At 43.2% G+C, this 17,415-nt stretch overlaps 1 protein-coding gene across 4 annotated transcripts in view; it reads right to left on the reverse strand.

The window, feature by feature from the left end:
• The window catches only part of cnksr2a (connector enhancer of kinase suppressor of Ras 2a), an 842,905-nt gene that overhangs the window by 592,185 nt on the left and 233,305 nt on the right, over nt 1–17,415 (reverse strand). The window lies entirely within an intron of this gene.

The raw sequence follows: 17,415 nt of genomic DNA on the forward strand, positions 1-17,415 counted from the left end.
AACCAACCTCACCAGCTGGATAATGGAAATCGGCAGTAATTCCAGACACTCTGGTAACTCCAAGTTGATTCCCAGCCACAAATACAATTGCTTTTATTTGGCACAACAAAAGGAAAATGTAAGAAAAAGTTTGAGGTAATTGCATCTGAATCATCGGTGGGTTCACAAGAAAATTCCTATACGTGAGTTTACTACACCATGAACTGATTAAGTAGAAAGTCGGGAAAGTTCATTGAATGCATGAGCTGTCTATTGAAGGGTGTTAGCAGTTAGCTTTGAATGGTCATTTTGTGCCATTAAATTTGCTCTATGACTCAGCAAGTGCTCACTTTGCAGATTGAAATATTAATAATACTCCAAAACAAAGAACAAATTAGCAAATTAAAAAGTGAGAATAAAATTAAATTGCATTTGCTGTATCAAATTATTTTACATATAACAAACCGATCAAATAAAACACAATCTTACATAATTAATAGCAAGGCGAAAATGTGACAAAGGGGTCAGTATTGATCTGAGGCAAATTGACAATGCCGGCTCGGTTTAATGGGCCCTGTTTGACACAATTCTCACTCCGGGGGGATGGGGGTAGGATAGACTTGGACCTGCTGACCCCAGAAGCAAACTGTAGGTAGAGGCAGGCTGGTTAGAAAGCACAGTTCAATTCTCTGGGACTTTGTTCCAGTTGTTTTAAAAGATTTTGGGTTCTCTAACCCTCGGACATCACACCTCCTCACCCATTCACATGCCCTTCTGCTCCAACTAACGCCCCAACCTAACCCCATGCCCTCATATCTCCATACAAACTAATAAGAACAAAGAACAATACAGCACAGGAACAGGCCCTTCGGCCCTCCAAGCCTGTACCGGTCATGATACCAACCTTTGCCAAAACCTTCCCTTATACCCATCCTATCCTAAAGTGTGTCAAGATGCCTTTTGAATGCCGTTAATGTATCTGCTTCCACAACCTCCCCAGGCACGCATTCTAGGCACTCATCACCCTCTGCGTAAAAAACCTGCCTCATACATCTCCTCTAAACTTTGCCCCTTGGAAGTTAAACATGCAATCTAATACCAGCTAATACCAACTCCCATGCATCCTTATATACTCCTATGCAACTTCCATAGCCACTCACCCATCATCAAGCATGGGCAGACCTGAGGTTCCATGTGGGGTCGAAAAAAAAAACTATTACGGCTCTTACTCTTACAAACTTGATGATGAAGTGTCCCATTTCAAACTTTGAAATCTCCTAAAGCAGTTAAGCTCTTTTAAAAACAAACAACTTTCTATTCAGTACCCATTTCAAATACAGCTAAACCTTTCAGACCTTCCTTAAACTATCAATAAAACTGTGAACTCAGAATCCCCCGCTGAGATAATGGTACCTTTTGAAAATCAGCCAAACATTCATGATCACAATCAAAATAGTCCTTGGGATATGTCAATAAATGCCTCCCCTGAAAATGAATGAACAGATGGTAATATTCGTTTCTAATGTACACCAGATGGCCTGTAAATCAAAGCAGGCCAACAGCAGACTTTTTTTGAAACACTAACTGGCAGCTTAAGTCTGTTTTTCAGATTGCAATAGTTTTTTTTGATATATAAAACATAAGAGAGGGGCAAGAATTGACATTTGGCCACTAAAATACGAGGCTGGAGAAGTGGTAATGGGGAACAGAGGGGCAGAAATGTCTGCAGTGGCCATCACTAAGGAGAAAGGGAAGCTGAAAGGTCTGAAGGTGCATAAATCATCTGGACCAGATGGACTGCACCCCAGGTTTCTGAAGGAGATAGCCGAGGGGATTGTGGAGGCATTGGTGATGATCTTTCAGGAATCATTGGAATCAGAGGATTCCGGAGGATTAAAAAATGGCTAATGTAACACCCCTGTTTAAGAAGTGAGGGAGGCAGAAGATGGGATAACATAGGCCGGTTAGCCTGACTTTGGTTGTTGGTAAGATTTTAGAGTCCCTTATAAAGATAAGATTGCGGAGTACTAAGAAGTGCATGGCAAAATAGGGCATGACTACATCAAGGGGAGGTCATGCCTGACAAATATGTTTTAATTCTTTGAGGAGGTAATGAGGAAGTTAGACAAAGGAGAGCCAGTGGACATGATATATTTGAATTTTCTGAAGGCCTTTGGCAAGGTGCCGTACAGGAGGCTGCAAAATAAGATAAGAGCCCATGGTGTTTGCGGCAAGGTATTGGCATGGATAGAGGATTGGCTGACTGGCAGAAGGCAGAGAGTAAGGATCTTTTTCATGGTGGCTGCTGATGACTAGTGGTGTTCCGCAGGGGTCAGTGCTGGGACCACAACTATTCACAATATACATTATCAATCTTGAAGACGGAACTGAGGTCATTGTTGCAAGTTTGCAGATGATACAAAGATATGTAGAGGAACAGGCACTGTTGAGGAAGTGGCGAGGCTGCAGAAGGACATGGACAGGATAGGGCAAAGAAGTGGCAGATAGAATACAATTTGGAAAAGTGTGAGGTTATGCACTTTAGCAGGAAAAATAGAGGCATAGACTATTTTCTAAATGGGGAAAGGCTTCAGAAATCTGAAGCACAAACGTACTTAGGGGTCCTAGTTTAGGATTCTCTTAAGGTTACCATACAGGTTCAGTTAGCAGTTAGGAAGCCAAATGCAATGTTAGCATTCATTTTGAGAGGGCTAGGATACAAGAGAAGGGATGTACTGCTGAGGCTGTATATGGCTTTGGTCAGATTCCATTCGGAATATTGTGAGTAGTTTTCAGCCTCGTATCTAAGGAAGGATGTGCTGGCCTTGGAAGGGGTCCAGAAGATGTTCACAAGAATGATTCTGGGATGAAGGGCTTGTCATATGAGCAGCGGCTGAGGACTCTGGGTCTGTACTCAATCGCGTTTAGAAGACCGAGTGGGGATCTCATTGAAACTTTCAGAATACGGAGAGGCCTAGATAGAGTAAATTGGAGAAGATATTTCGACTAATAGGAGAGATTAGAACCTGAGGGCACAGCTTCAGACTGAAGGAACGATCCTTTAAAACTGAGGAGGAATTTCTTCAGCTAGAAGGAGGTGAATCTTTGGAACTCTTTGCCGCAGAAGCCTGCGGAGGCCAAGCCACTGAATGTCTTTTAGACAGAGATAGATAGGTTCTTGATTAAGAAGAGGATCAAGGATTACAGGAAGAAAGCAGGAGAATGGGGATGAGAACCATATCAGCCATGATCCAATGGTGGAGCAGATTCAATGGTCCGAATGGCCTATACCTTGTGGTCTTATGATGTATGTTAAGGCCTTGCAGCAGCCAAAATGGGGTCTGTTTGAACTCAGCACTAAGCTCAAATGGCCCTGCTGAATTCAAGTTTCCTTCGGTGTGATTCACACCCTGCCATCTTCCCAATCTCGGGAAAAAAGTGCATCTGCCGGAAATGGGAGCGGGACTTCCAGGTTCTGCCCGCCGCATTTAAAAGTTTCCAGAATTGACCTGACTCTGCGAAAATCTGGCCCGATGTTTTTATGCAAAGCTCCTTTCAAACATGCGGATGATATGTAATGGGTAGATGATTCCTGGGGATGTAAATTGTAAACTGTCTCCTCTGAATGATCAACAAACAGTTATTGAGCTGCAGAGAACATGCTATTCAGTGCCATTCCACATGAAAATAATTCCATATCATAATATACAGTGGACAAAAAAAACGGCAAACTGTATATAGACACTGACAGTGACACAAAAACAAAAAAATAGTCCAGTTCACCTCTGCACTTATTAAAAAATGAACTCAAAGTTTTTAACTAAAAATTCTTAACAATCTTTGAATCTGACTAAATGCTGAAATATGAGAAATCAAGTTCCAAAGCAAAGTTCCGGGCCTCCAATGTGTTCCTATTACAATTAGGTTTAAAGGAATTAGCCGGGGATGAGTATACACTTAACAAGTGTGTCGTGTTATAATTTCTGAGACCTGGAACAAGTACATCTCAAGTGGCTCGATTTACAGGGTTTCATTGGTCCACAGCAGCTTTCAGCCCAGTGCCAGCTGGTGACATTGTCCCGCCTGAGTCAATTGCTTTCACTTCAATCCCAACATTGAGACTTAAGCTCATAACCTAGGCCTACTGTTGCACTGCCTGAGGTCTACACACAGATGGGATATTGTTCAGGTGCAAGGTCAAGATCCCATGGCACTATTCGAATAACAGCAGGCTCTTCCCCCTGGTGTCCTGAGCAGCAGGTGCGATCAAAAATAAACAGAACATTTTATGGTCATTGATCTCATTGCTGTGTCATATTACTCATAGAACTCATAGAATCCCTAGAGGCCATTCAGCCCACTGAGCCTGCACCGGCCCCCAGAATGAGCACTCTACCCAGGTCCACTCCCCCGCCTACCCACCCACCCCACTCTATCCCCATTACCTAACCTGCACATCCCTGGATATTAAAGGGCTATTTAGCATTACCAATCCACCTAACCTGCACATTTTTGGATTGGTGCAGCATACTGCTGCTTTGCAAAGCAGCATTTCAAAAGCAATTCATAGTGCAGAATGCTTTGAAACACTGAGAAATGTACTTATAAAGAATAACAGTAATTTCTATCTTTAGTTTTAACAAAGTTCAAATAAGAAGGGTAAATAAATTGTAAATGGCAGCTAGTCCTTTGTTTATCATATAAATGGGGGATGCTGAGGCAGTACAACTGTGAACACAGGCAGTTGGGGTGTCCCTGTTATGCTGAAAACAGGTTGTTTGCTCATATCTCGGCTAAATTAAAAACTCTGGCGATTGTGAGGCTGAAGTTACTTTCACGTTTGAGGATAGCGCAGCTGCAGGAAAGCAAGCATTAAGACAATACCAGTTTACGAAAGTATAAAAACAAATTTGTTTGTTTGCTTGTCCTCTTCAGAGAAAATGCTTTTATGTCAGAGGACCTCACCTTGATAAATGTCCAATACCTCTACTAGAGATTAAGCTGTCATTAACATGCATGATTTACACTGATACACATCAACCTCGGAGCACTTCTGAATCACCGCTATCTGAAGAAGCCACATTAGGATTCCATTCTGTTTATCAAAGTACAGAAGGAAGCCTGGTCTTTTTTATCCAAAGAAACTGTTGTATTCCAAAATAAAGTAATCAAATTTGAAGCAATTTTTATGGTTTGATTGGTCAGAATTCACAGAATAACTAAAAAAGGAAACTAATACCTTTCAGAACACATACATTTCCTATCATTTTTAGCTTTATATTAATCTTTTTAGTTATAAATATATCTGGTCAGTTATTTTTTCTCTGCTAATGACATATCACAATGACATTTTGAATGTTCTGGATTGACAGAACTGAGCTTTTAAATACTCTCCTGTGCCGAATCATCAAGATTAATTGTTAGACCCAGGTTATAGTAATTCAATAAGGTTTAAGTTTGATAAGAGATGTGTAATTTCACCTTCACTAATTAGTACAGTAGGCAAGAGGGGTTCCTGCCCATTACAGAACAGCTTGATTTTTATTTCTACCATTTAAAAAAAAACACAAAATAGCCCAAATGTAACAGTGATAAGGTATCGCAGATTTTTTGGCTTGAATGGTACAATACCTCAACCCTCCATATATGCATATTTCTCCTGGATATCATGTGAATTTAATCATGAATGCCACACACATAACCTGTTTGGCAAAGGCAGACGCAATTTGTCGATTAACCTCTAAAAGTAAGGAGGTGTTTTTCTAGAGGTTGCAAGGAGCAGGGTGGGAAATGAGATCATGGCAAATCTGTGTCTTAACTCCATGCTGAAAAATCCTGGATGTCATCTGCCAATTTTCCTCCCTGCTAATGGGAACAGAAACGATATGATATGCAGAATGCACACGCGAAAGCAGGGCCAACAACCAGAAGCACCTATTTATAACATTTTTAACACGTTAGTAAAAATTAAAAAGATCAGCTGTATATGGTTTGTGGACTATCTATTCCAATGTTTTTTCATAGCTAGTCATAGAAGCATGACCCAAATCATAAAGTAATTGAAAATAACTGTGCCCTAAAAAGGCTGCAAGCACTAAGTTCAGATGACTGTGGACATTAGGTGAGTTTGTTTTGACAAGAGAAAATATTGAGGGGTATGACCCAAGTTGTCAAAGCGCAATGATGCACAGAGGATATAATTAATTTTGATAGAAGCACAGAACGGTTTCAAAGGTTACAAGCCACAAGCAGGACTAGAGATGAAGAAAAACACCATCTTCCCCACACACAGAGAGCTGGTGCCAATGCAGAATATGTCTGAGAGATAGAAGTTGATGCAGTGCAAATTCTCTCAAAAGGTAATTGGCGAGCAGCCAGGTCAGAGTTAAACAGATGAAATGTGCAAAAGTATAAGTATTCAGGCACTTTCCCTTACTTCTTCACTGACAGTAAAGCAGTTATACAAAGTTTTCACTCGGGAGATTAAATGGACAAAGTAAACTCACTGATATGTCAACATGTCTTCCTTTATTATATCGTTACACATGGGATACCTCGCCTGTACCTTACTTTATAACTTATCAATTATGTTAGAATGTGAGAACATTTTTATTAATTTTGCAGGTGGGAAAGTAGATCATGGCTAATCTGTGTCTTAACTCCATCCTGGAAAATCCTGGATGACCTTTGTCAATTTTTCCTCCCATCTAATGGGGAATAGTGAGGATGTGATAGGCGGATTACTTTAACCATGGGGGTTTGCTGTCAATCAGCCCCCTAAATTTCATTGCTGCACAGTTTATGTTTCCTATCATTTCTATATTATATTCCTAAGAGAAAGAACCTGGAGGAACCTCAGTATTAAGATTATTTAGCCACTTCACTATTGATTGGTGTTCATAGAATGGTTACAACACAAAAGGAGGCCAATTGCACATCCTTTCCTCTGCAAAAGAAACTCTGCGGATCCCACTACCCCATCCTGACCCTAAAGACCTGCAAATCATTCCCTTCAAATGTAACCTAATTCCCTTTAGAAAGAGTAACTGAATCAGCCTCCACCACACTTTCACACAGTGCATTCCAGATCCTAAATATTCGCTGTGTGAAATGCTTTTCGTCACCGTGTTATTGCTTCTTTCGCCAATAATCTTAAATCAATATCTTCCGGTTCTCAACCCTCCCACCAACGGGAACAAATTCTCTCTATCTATTCTGTCTATACCTGTCTATATTCTCTCTAAGCAGAACCCAGCTTCTGCAATCTTTCCTTTAACTGAAGTCCTCCATCCCATTCTCCGGATCCATTCTCATAAATCTTTCCTGCACCCTAACCAAAGTGTGCTGCACATAATTGGGCACAATACTTCAGTTGAGGGTGAATCAGTTTATCAATATTCACCAACTTCCTTGTTTTTGAACTCTATGGGCGGAATAGATTGCATCCGGAAAGCACTCCAACTAAATATTGGTGAGACTGAAACCATCGTCTCCAGTCCCCATTCTAAACTCTGTTCCCTAACTATCAGCTCCATCATTCTCCCAAGAACAGTCCGAGATCAAGCCAGTCTATTCGCAACCTTGGTGCCATATTTAATCCGGAGATTAGCTTCCAACCTCATATTTTTACCATCACGAAAATCACCTATTTCTACTGTTAGGAAAATAAAGGGAATTTTAAGGGATTTATATTTGTATTAGTAAACACGAGAAATAAGGTGTGGTTTATGTGTGTTTAATTTACGTTTCTGTGCCTGGATTAGATTCATGCTGGACAAAGGTGTTTGTATGTGTGGGGGTTGTTGGTTGATTGATTGACATTTATTGTCACATGTACCGAAGTACAGTGAAAAGTATTTTTCTACAGCCAAGGGAACGTACACAGTACATGCATAGTAGACAAAAAGAATAATCAACAGAGTACATTGACAGTGGTGCATCAACAAATAGTGATTGGTTACAGTGCGGAACAAGGCCAAACAAGAGCAGCATAGGGTGTAGTGAATAATGTTCTTACAGGGAACAGATCAGTCTAAAGGAGAGTCATTGAAGAGTCCAGTAACTGTGGGGAAGAAGCTGTTCCTATGTCTAGATGTGCGGGTCTTCAGACTTCTGTATCTTCTGCCTGATGGAAGGGTCTGGAAGAGGGCAAAGCCTGAGTGGCAGGGGTCTCTGACATTGCTGTCTGCCTTTCTGGGGCAGCAGGAGGTGTAGACAGAGTCAATGGGAGGATGGCAAGCTTGAATGATGTGTTGGACTGAGTTCACCATACTCAGTTCCAACTGTGATACTATTGTGTTTCCCTGAGACTCGACTTTTGAAATACATTCCTGTCTGGTCTCCATCAACCTGAGATTGTTTAAAACTCTGTTGCCCGTGTCCCAACTTACACCAAATCTCATTGCCATGACCCCTCTGCTCGTGAACCTTCATTGGCTCTCTGTCAAGCAACGCCTTGATTTTAAAATTCTCATCTTTTTTGTGAATCCCCCCTTGCTTTCTGCACCCCAACTCTGTAACCTTCTCAAGTCCTATTATCCTCAGAGTTATATATCCTTTGAGTTATCTGTGCTTGTACAATTCTGACCTCTTGAGAATTCCCAGTTACAATTGCTCCATCATTGGTGGCTGTACATTCAGTTCCCTAGGCTGCAATCTCTGAAATATCTTCCCTGCACTTCTCCACATCTTTTTTCTCCGAAAATACACTCCTTAAAACCTAAATCTTTAACCAAGTTTTCAATTTGATATCTCATCACGTGGTTCAGTGTCATACTATATTTTATAATGATCCTGTGAAGAGCCTTGGGATGTTTCATTACAATAAAGGTGCTATATAAAGATAAATTGTCATTAATATTGTTTTTAATTGCAGGCATGAACCATTTCTGCCCCTAACCCTGATTGTTTAAGTCTGCCCGCCTGCATAATCTTCTCACAGTTGACTAACTTGTTGTGTTATGCTTCTTCATGTAGCATAAGTTGCTTCCTTGATGTATACTCTGACAAAGGAAGGTTCAGACTTAATGATAGCTTTAACACATTTATTGAACAGTTAACAATTCTCCTACTTGAGTTTGACTCTCCTGCTAATCTTGCTATAGTAACTCAGTCTAACTAACCAGTCTGCTCTGAGCCATGCGGTGGGTGTGATGCTTCTGATCTGCCCCTGTCCTTCTCTCGGAGTGTCGCCTGTGGAAAGAGAAAGAGCATGTGTGCCCTGTCCTTTTATATGGGTTGCCCCCTTGTGATAGTGTCACCTCTGGGTGCCTTGACTGCCCATTGGTCGTGTCTTATTCTATGTGTTCATTAGCTATATGTCTGCATGTCATGATGTCTCTGGTGCTCCCTCTAGTGTTCACTTAGTCTGTGCATTTACATTAACCCCTTGTGTATTTACAGTGTTGCATATCACCACATCCCCCCTTTTTCATGTTCATATTTTCTGTACAGTGTTAAAGAAAAATAGGTAGATAAGTGATGACATGTACAAATCATCATGACAGTGATGATTATACAATACCAAATAATATGTATGAGTCCAAAGTTCATGAATTAATATGGTTGAGTGGCTTTCTTGATTTGTTATTGAAGTGTCGATGTTGATGTTGTCATTTCCTTGTGAACACCGTCAGTGTCCCTGTGCTTAAGGAACCAAGAAGTCATCAGGAGATGTTCAAATGGTCAAATCACTGCGTTGTCTCATTTGGACTCTTTTTTTTATGCTTGTGGTAGCGATGCAGTATGTCATCTGTGTTGTCCGACCTGGACGGTTTCTTGTGATTGCGATATTGATGCAGTATGTCATCTGCCTTGAAAGCTGGTTTGCTTGTTCATACTGGAGCAAACTTGAATCACTGAGATTTGCTGTCATGCCATGGTATGTTTGTACTCTTGCCAGTGTTAGGAGCTGTGCTGTTACATTGTCCTGCATTTGCAGAGGTGTACCATGTCGTACCAGTCGTTGTTCCAGTGTTGTTGTTTTTGTCGTGCTTGTTGTTGATGTTGGTGCCTTTGGTACGCTTCTTGTTGTTGTCTTCATAGGTTTTGTTATTATGTTTGTTGCGCTCAATGACCACACCGAGTGGAGAATTCGAGTCCTTTACAAAGTTACTTGTGTCAGTGTCCTTTGTGGCATCTGCTGTTTCATTGAGCGTGCCTTCTCTGATTCCTCGGCACTCCCCGTCTGGAGTCATGTCCGGTTCACTAGAATCATCTTTGGCTTGTCGATGCTCCCCGTCTGGAGTCCTTTCTGGTTCACTTGAATCATCTGAGGTGTCTTGATGCTCCCCGTCCGGAGTCAAAACGTTCAGGAATGCATTTTCTTGTGGAGAGGCTCGAGTGGATGAGGTTTGAATTAACGTGGCGTCACTGGAGTCACTAGTAGCCTCACTTTGATTGTCAAGTGCCTCTGTACATACTAGCTGAGATCTGTCAGTCTCGCTGAGATGTTGCACATCTTGTATGGGAATTGTGAAGCCTTTGTCACGTGTCGCACATTCAGTGTCTTCTTGTCGGTTAGATGAGCTGGGTAAACTGTCAGAGTCTTCTTCTGGTCGCTCAAATAATCTGGGTAGAATGTCATAGTCTTTTTGTTGTTCACGTGAGCGTGGTAGACTGTTATAGTCGTCTTGCTGTGCATTTGAGCGTGGCAGACTTGCATCGTCTGCTTCTGGTTGCTTAAATAAGGTTGCTAGACCTTCATGGTCTTGTTCTTGCAAGGACTGCGCTCTGGAATCTTGCGTTGCTTCCACATGGAGTCTGTCAACGGCTCGCTGTGGAGGCTTTTACCGCTCTCTGTGTGGCGTTTGGCATCGTTTCCTGTGTGGAGTCAAGCAGTGGTCTCTCTTTGGAGTCGATCTGTGCGCTCTCAACGGAGTTGTACAGTGGTCTCACTGTGCAGTCTGTCATCTCTTTCTGTGCGGAGTCGGGGACTCTTCGTGGTGCGTAGATCACTCTCTGTGTGGAGTCGGGTCGCTCTCTGTGGGATTGTACCGCTCTTTGGCTCTTGGCGTCAGGCTGCTCTCTGTGGGATTGTACCGCTCTCTGTCTCTTGGCTTCGGGCCGCAGCAGAATCCTGCACTCACGGGTCAGGATGTCGTCTATGCTGGGCTGAGAATCCTCAAATCCGAAGAATTCATCCATGTCTGCGTCAGATTCTGTAATGTACACATCATCTCGTTGCGGTTCGGATTTGGTACTGAGGTCGCCACGTCCAATGATGAAATCATCGTCTGAGTCGTAGTCTTCAAGGACCATATCATCACGTTTTGTGTCAGAGCTGTCATTGTGCTCGCTATGTCCAAGGAAGAAATCAACGTCTGATTCGTAGTCTTCAAGGACTAAATCATCTCTTATGACGGTGCTAACTGCTTGTTGCAGTGTTCTGCGGAGGTTACTTTCAGCTACTGGTCGAAGTTCAGGCATTGTCCTGTTTTTCCAGGTGGAAGAATTGTGTTTTCCAGCTTGAAATTCTTTTTTCACTATTTTGGGACATTTCCCCTTTAAGTGGGCGTGATCTGGGGCCTCTGACATCATGGTGCTTGTGACGTAGAGCGTAAGAATGGATTGTGCTTGCACAGATCGCTTTTCCTTTACTGTGCGCTCTTTGCGCAACTGCACATGCGCGGCTTCGTGCACATGCGCAAAATACTGTTTTGCCGGTTCCCATCTTCTGGGGAACTGCGCGTGTGTGGCTCCTTTCTCAAGATGGCTGCCACTCAAAACTGCCGTTTTCTGCATTTGCAAGCCTACCTTTGCCTCGTGGTGAGTATTGGTGCCAGTTTTACCGATTTCTTTTGTTGTGTTTACCTCGCAGTAGTGTGCAAACTTGTCCAGGACTGTCTGGAAGTCTCTCTTGTCTTGCCTTTTGGAGTACCTGAAGGAGATGAAGATTTCTGTTGCACTTTCACCCGCAATGGTGAGTAGACGCTTTATCTTCTCAGCATCGGCCACGCCATCTAGGTCGGATGCTACCAAGTAAATCTCAAATCTCTGTTTGAATGCACGCCAGTTGGCACTGAGATTGCCGTGGTACCTGAACTGCTGCGGAACCGGAATCTCGAACATCTTGCCTGGGTGCTGTTGCTGGTAGTCACAGATCTGTTGAGTTGAACTATATAAATTCAACAGGCACTCACTGGTACCATGTTGTGTTATGCTTCTTCATGTAGTATAAGCTGCTTCCTTGATGTATACTCTGACAAAGGAAGGTTCAGACTTGGAGATAGGTTTAACACATTTATTGAACAGTTAACAATTCTCCTACTCGAGTTCGACTCCCCTGCTCATCTTGCGATAGTAACTCAGTCTAACTACCAGTCTGCTCTGAGCCATGCGGTGGGTGTGATGCTTCTAATCTGCCCCTGTCTTTCTCTCGAGTGTCGCCTGTGGAAAGAAAAAGAGCATGTGTGCCCTGTCCTTTTATATGGGTTGCCCCTTGTGGTAGTGTCACCTCTGGGTGTCTTGACTGCCCATTGGTCGTGTCCTATTCTATGTGTTCATTAGCTGTATGTCTGCAGGTCATGATGTCTTTGGTGCTCCCTCTAGTGTTCACTTAGTCATAGTGTATTTACATTAACCCCTTGTGTATTTACAGTGATGCATATCACCACATAACTTACAGGCTGTTTCAGATTGCTGCATTCAATTAAAGATGGCAGGCAGGCTGGTCACAGGGAGAGCCGGGCACTTGAAGAAAAACGTGATGGAAACTCAAGATGGAAGCGTCAAAAACGCTTCAATAATTGGTACAAATAATTATGACCACACCTACCAGCCCATCATTGTGGAGGAGGAATTCCTCCAGAGGATGTCCTGCAGCTATGGTTCGCAGGTACCTACAACTCCAGGGCTACAGGAGTGGATTCTGGTCTGCTTCCAGGAGGTTGCCTCCTAGAACTTCCCAGGTTTTGGCCTCAGCAGGGGCCAATCGACCATAGGTAAGATTCCAGTAACATCATTAACTGGCCACTTGCTTGCTAATATTCAGCTACCAGCCGCTTCTAGGTGAGTAGCAAGTACCTCACGGACCCCACCTCCGGCAAGATCGCTCAGAGGTGGGAAGAGGTCCGGGAGTCACCTCAACGCAAGATTCCCCACTCTTGCATCTTCAAAGTCGTCTCGATGCAGTTGATAAAGGTTCCATCTGTGTAAAACCAGGATCCCATTTACTTGATTAACTGCTTTCACAACCTGCCACCTTCAACGATTCCCCCTGCCCCTGATACCTCTGCTCCTGGAAACCTTTAGAACTGTCCTCTTTACTTTAGATTGCCTCTCCCCATCCTTCCTACCAAAATGTATCATTTGACACTTCTCTGCGATTATAGTGTATCACTGTCGTGCTCAGAGTTCACAATACTTCCAAGTTTTTTGTCATCTGCAAATTTTGAAGTATTACTTTTACTTTGCCTCACTTTAAAAATCAATATTGGGTAGGAGATCCAACCAGTAATTACTGAATTACAGAACATCACATTACGTATTGGGAGGCTGAACAAAACATGCTAAAATCTATTTAGGACAATACTGACCTATTTTCGACTGGCAATTGCAAATACAGATTGTCAACAGAACAACCTTGGTTGATACATAATTATGCTCCTCACTGCACCTTAAAAAAATGCATTTGTGATACAAAAGATAAAATGATTGTGAAATCCGAAAATAAATCTTTCAATTCCCAGAACCTATTGTGCTTGAAAACCGAACATTGTAAACTTACACTTCATCACGTAGCAATCCATCAACACAGTGTTAAAACAAAAGCAGAGGGTTTGAGGAAAGAGAAAAATGGCTCCTGACTTCAATTCCTAAGCTTTCTTATGCTTACCTGTACCACCTGTGTGATAATATGTATATATGCTGGTATATAAAGAGTTAACACTGGGGGGGAAATTTACTCATGCTCTTTGGGAGGGTTTAAACTAATTCAGCAAGGGGGTGGGAACCTGAATTGTAGCTCCAGTGTACAGGAGGTTGAGAGTAGTGAGGTCATGAGTAAGGTTTCAAGGTCGCAGGAGTGCACCAGCAGGCAGGAAGGTGGTTTGAAGTGTGTCTACTTCAACGCCAGGAGCATCCGGAATAAGGTGGGTGAACTTGCAGCATGGGTTGGTACCTGGGACTTCAATATTGTGGCCATTTCGGAGACATGTCTAAAGCAGGGACAGGAATGGTTGTTGCAGGTTCCGGGGTTTAGATGTTTCAGTAAGCACAGGGAATGTGGTAAAAGAGGGGGAGGTGTGGCATTGTTAGTCAAGGACAGTATTATGGTGGCAGAAAGGACATTTGATGAGGACTCGTCTATTGAGGTAGTATGGGCTGAGGTTAGAACCAGGAAAGGAGAGGTCACCCTGTTGGGAGTTTTCTATAGGCCTCCGAAAAGTTCCAGAGATGTAGAGGAAAGGATTGCAAAGATGATTCTGGATAGGAGCGAAAGTAACAGGGTAGTTGTTATGGGGGACTTTAACTTTCCAAATATTGACTGGAAACACTATAGTTCGAACACTTTAGATGGGTCAGTTTTCATCCAATGTGTGCAGGAGGGTTTCCTGACACAGTACGCAGATAGGCCAACAAGAGGCGAGGCCACATTGGATTTGGTACTGGGTAATGAACCAGGCCAGGTGTTAGATATAGAGGTAGATGAGCACTTTGGTGATAGTGACCACAATTCGGTTACATTTACTTTGGCGATGGAAAGGGATAGGTATATATCGCAGGGCAAGAGTTATAGCTGGGGGAAAGGCAATTATGATGCGATTAGGCAAGACTTAGGATGCATAGGATGGGGAAGGAAACTACAGGGGATGGGCACAATTGAAATGTGGAGCTTGGTCAAGGAACAGCTACTGCGTGTCCTTGATAAGTATGTACCTGCCAGGCAGGGAGGAAGTGGTCGAGCGAGGGAACCGTGGTTTACTAAAGTAGTTGAATCACTTGTCAAGACGAAGAAGGAGGCTTATGTAAAGATGAGACGTGAAGGTTCAGTTAGGGCACTTGAGAGTTACAAGTTAGCCAGGAAGGACCTAAAGAGAGAGCTAAGAAGAGCCAGGAGGGGATATGAGAAGTCTTTGGCAGGTAGGATCAAGGAAAACCCTAAAGCTTTCTATAGGTATGTCAGGAATAAAAGAATGACTAGGGTAAGAGTAGGGCCAGTCAAGGACAGTAGTGGGAAGTTGTGCGTGGAGTCCGAGGAGATAGGAGAGGGGCTAAATGAATATTTTTCGTCAGTATTCACACAGGAAAAAGACAATGTTGTCGAGGAGAATACTGAGATACAGGCTACTGGACTAGACGGGATTGAGGTTCATAAGGAGGAGGTGTTAGCAATTCTGGAAATTCTGGGCCGGATGGGATTTATCCTAGGATTCTCTGGGAAGCTAGGGAGGAGATTGCAGAGCCTTTGGCTTTGATCTTTATGTCGTCATTGTCTACAGGAATAGTGCCAGAAGACAAGAGGATAGCAAATGTCATCCCCTTTTTCAAGAAGGGGAGTAGAGACAACCCCGGTAACTATAGACCAGTGAGCCTTACTTCTGTTGTGGGCAAAGTCTTGGAAAGGATTATAAGAGATAGGATTTATAATCAGCTAGAAAGGAATAATTTGATTAGGGATTGTCAACACGGTTTTGTGAAGGATAGGTCGTGCCTCACAAACCTTATTGAGTTCTTTGAGAACGTGACCAAACAGGTGGATGGGGGTAAAGCAGTTGATGTGGTGTATATGGATTTCAGTAAAGCGTTTGATAAGGTTCCCCACGGTAGGCTATTGCAGAAAATACAGAGGCATGGGATTGAGGGTGATTTAGCGGTTTGGATCAGAAATTGGCTAGCTGTAGGAAGGCAGAGGGTGGTGGTTTTTCTGAGAAATGTTCAGCCTGGAATTCAGTTACGAGTGGTGTACCACAAGGATCTGTTTTGGGGCCACTGCTGTTTGTCATTTTTCTAAATGACCTGGAGGAGGGCGTAGAAGGATCGGTGAGTAAATTTGAGGATGACACTAAAGTCGGTGGAGTTGTGGACAGTGCGGATGGATGTTGCAGGTTACAGAGGGACATAGATAAGCTGCAGAGCTGGGCTGAGGGGGCAAATGGAGTTCAATGCAGAAAAGTGTGAGGTGATTCATTTTGGAAGGAGTAACAGGAATACAGAGTACTGGGCTAACGGTAAGATTCTTGGTAGTGTGGATGAGCAGAGAGATCTCGGTGTCCATGTAGCACGGTAGCATTGTGGATAGCACAAATGCTTCACAGCTCCAGGGTCCCAGGTTCGATTCCGGCTTGGGTCACTGTCTGTGCGGAGTCTGCACATCCTCCCCGTGTGTGCGTGGGTTTCCTCCGGGTGCTCCGGTTTCCTCCCACAGTCCAAAGATGTGCGGGTTAGGTGGATTGGCCATGCTAAATTGCCCAGAGTGTCCAAAATTGCCCTTAGTGTAGGGTGGGGTTACTGGGTTATGGGGATAGGGTGGAGGTGTGGACCTTGGGTAGGGTGCTCTTTCCAAGAGCCGGTGCAGACTCGATGGGCCGAATGGCCTTCTTCTGCACTGTAAATTCTATGATAATCTATGATAATCTATGTACATTGATCCCTGAAAGTTGCCACCCAGGTTGATAGGGTTGTTCAGAAGGCGTTTGGTGTGTTAGCTTTTATTGGTTGAGGGATTGAGTTTCGGAGCCATGAGGTCATGTTGCAGCTGTACAAAACTCTGGTGAGGCCGCATTTCGAGTATTGCGTGCAATTCTGGTCGCCGCATGATTGGAAGGATGTGGAAACATTGGAAAGGGTGCAGAGGAGATTTACCAGGATGTTGCCTGGTATGGGTGGAAGATCTTATGAGAAAAGGCTGAGGGAATTGAGGCTGTTTTCGTTAGAGAGAAAAAGGTTAAGAGGTGACTTAATAGAGGCATACAAGATGATCAGAGGATTAGGTAGGGTGGACAGAGAGAGCCTTTTTCCTTGGATGGTGGTGGCTAGCACGAGGGGACATTGCTTTAAATTGAGGGGAGATAGATATAGGATAGATGTCAGAGGTAGGTTCTTTACTCAGAGAGTAGTAAGGGTGTGGAATGCCCTACCTGCAACAGTAGTGGACTAGCCAACATTAAGGGCATTTAAATGGCCATTGGATAAACATATGGATGATAATAGAATAGTGTAGATGGGCTTCAGATTGGTTTCACAGGTCGGCGCAACATCGAGGGCCGAAGGGCCTGTACTGTGCTGTAATGTTCTATGTTCTAACTGCATCATAGTGTAAGACAACCACGAGATGGCAGCCCTAGATTCATATATAAATACAGGATCTTAAAGGATCTTGGTCCTCTTCGAACCAGGAGTGACTAGATAGCAGTTAGAGAGAGAGAGTTATAGCATAGATAATACTTGTAGTTAAATATAGATAATACTTATTCTGATTTACTTTATCATCATCAC

Source organism: Scyliorhinus torazame, chromosome 8 (assembly GCF_047496885.1).
Source record: "Scyliorhinus torazame isolate Kashiwa2021f chromosome 8, sScyTor2.1, whole genome shotgun sequence".
NCBI classification, from domain to species: domain Eukaryota; kingdom Metazoa; phylum Chordata; class Chondrichthyes; order Carcharhiniformes; family Scyliorhinidae; genus Scyliorhinus; species Scyliorhinus torazame.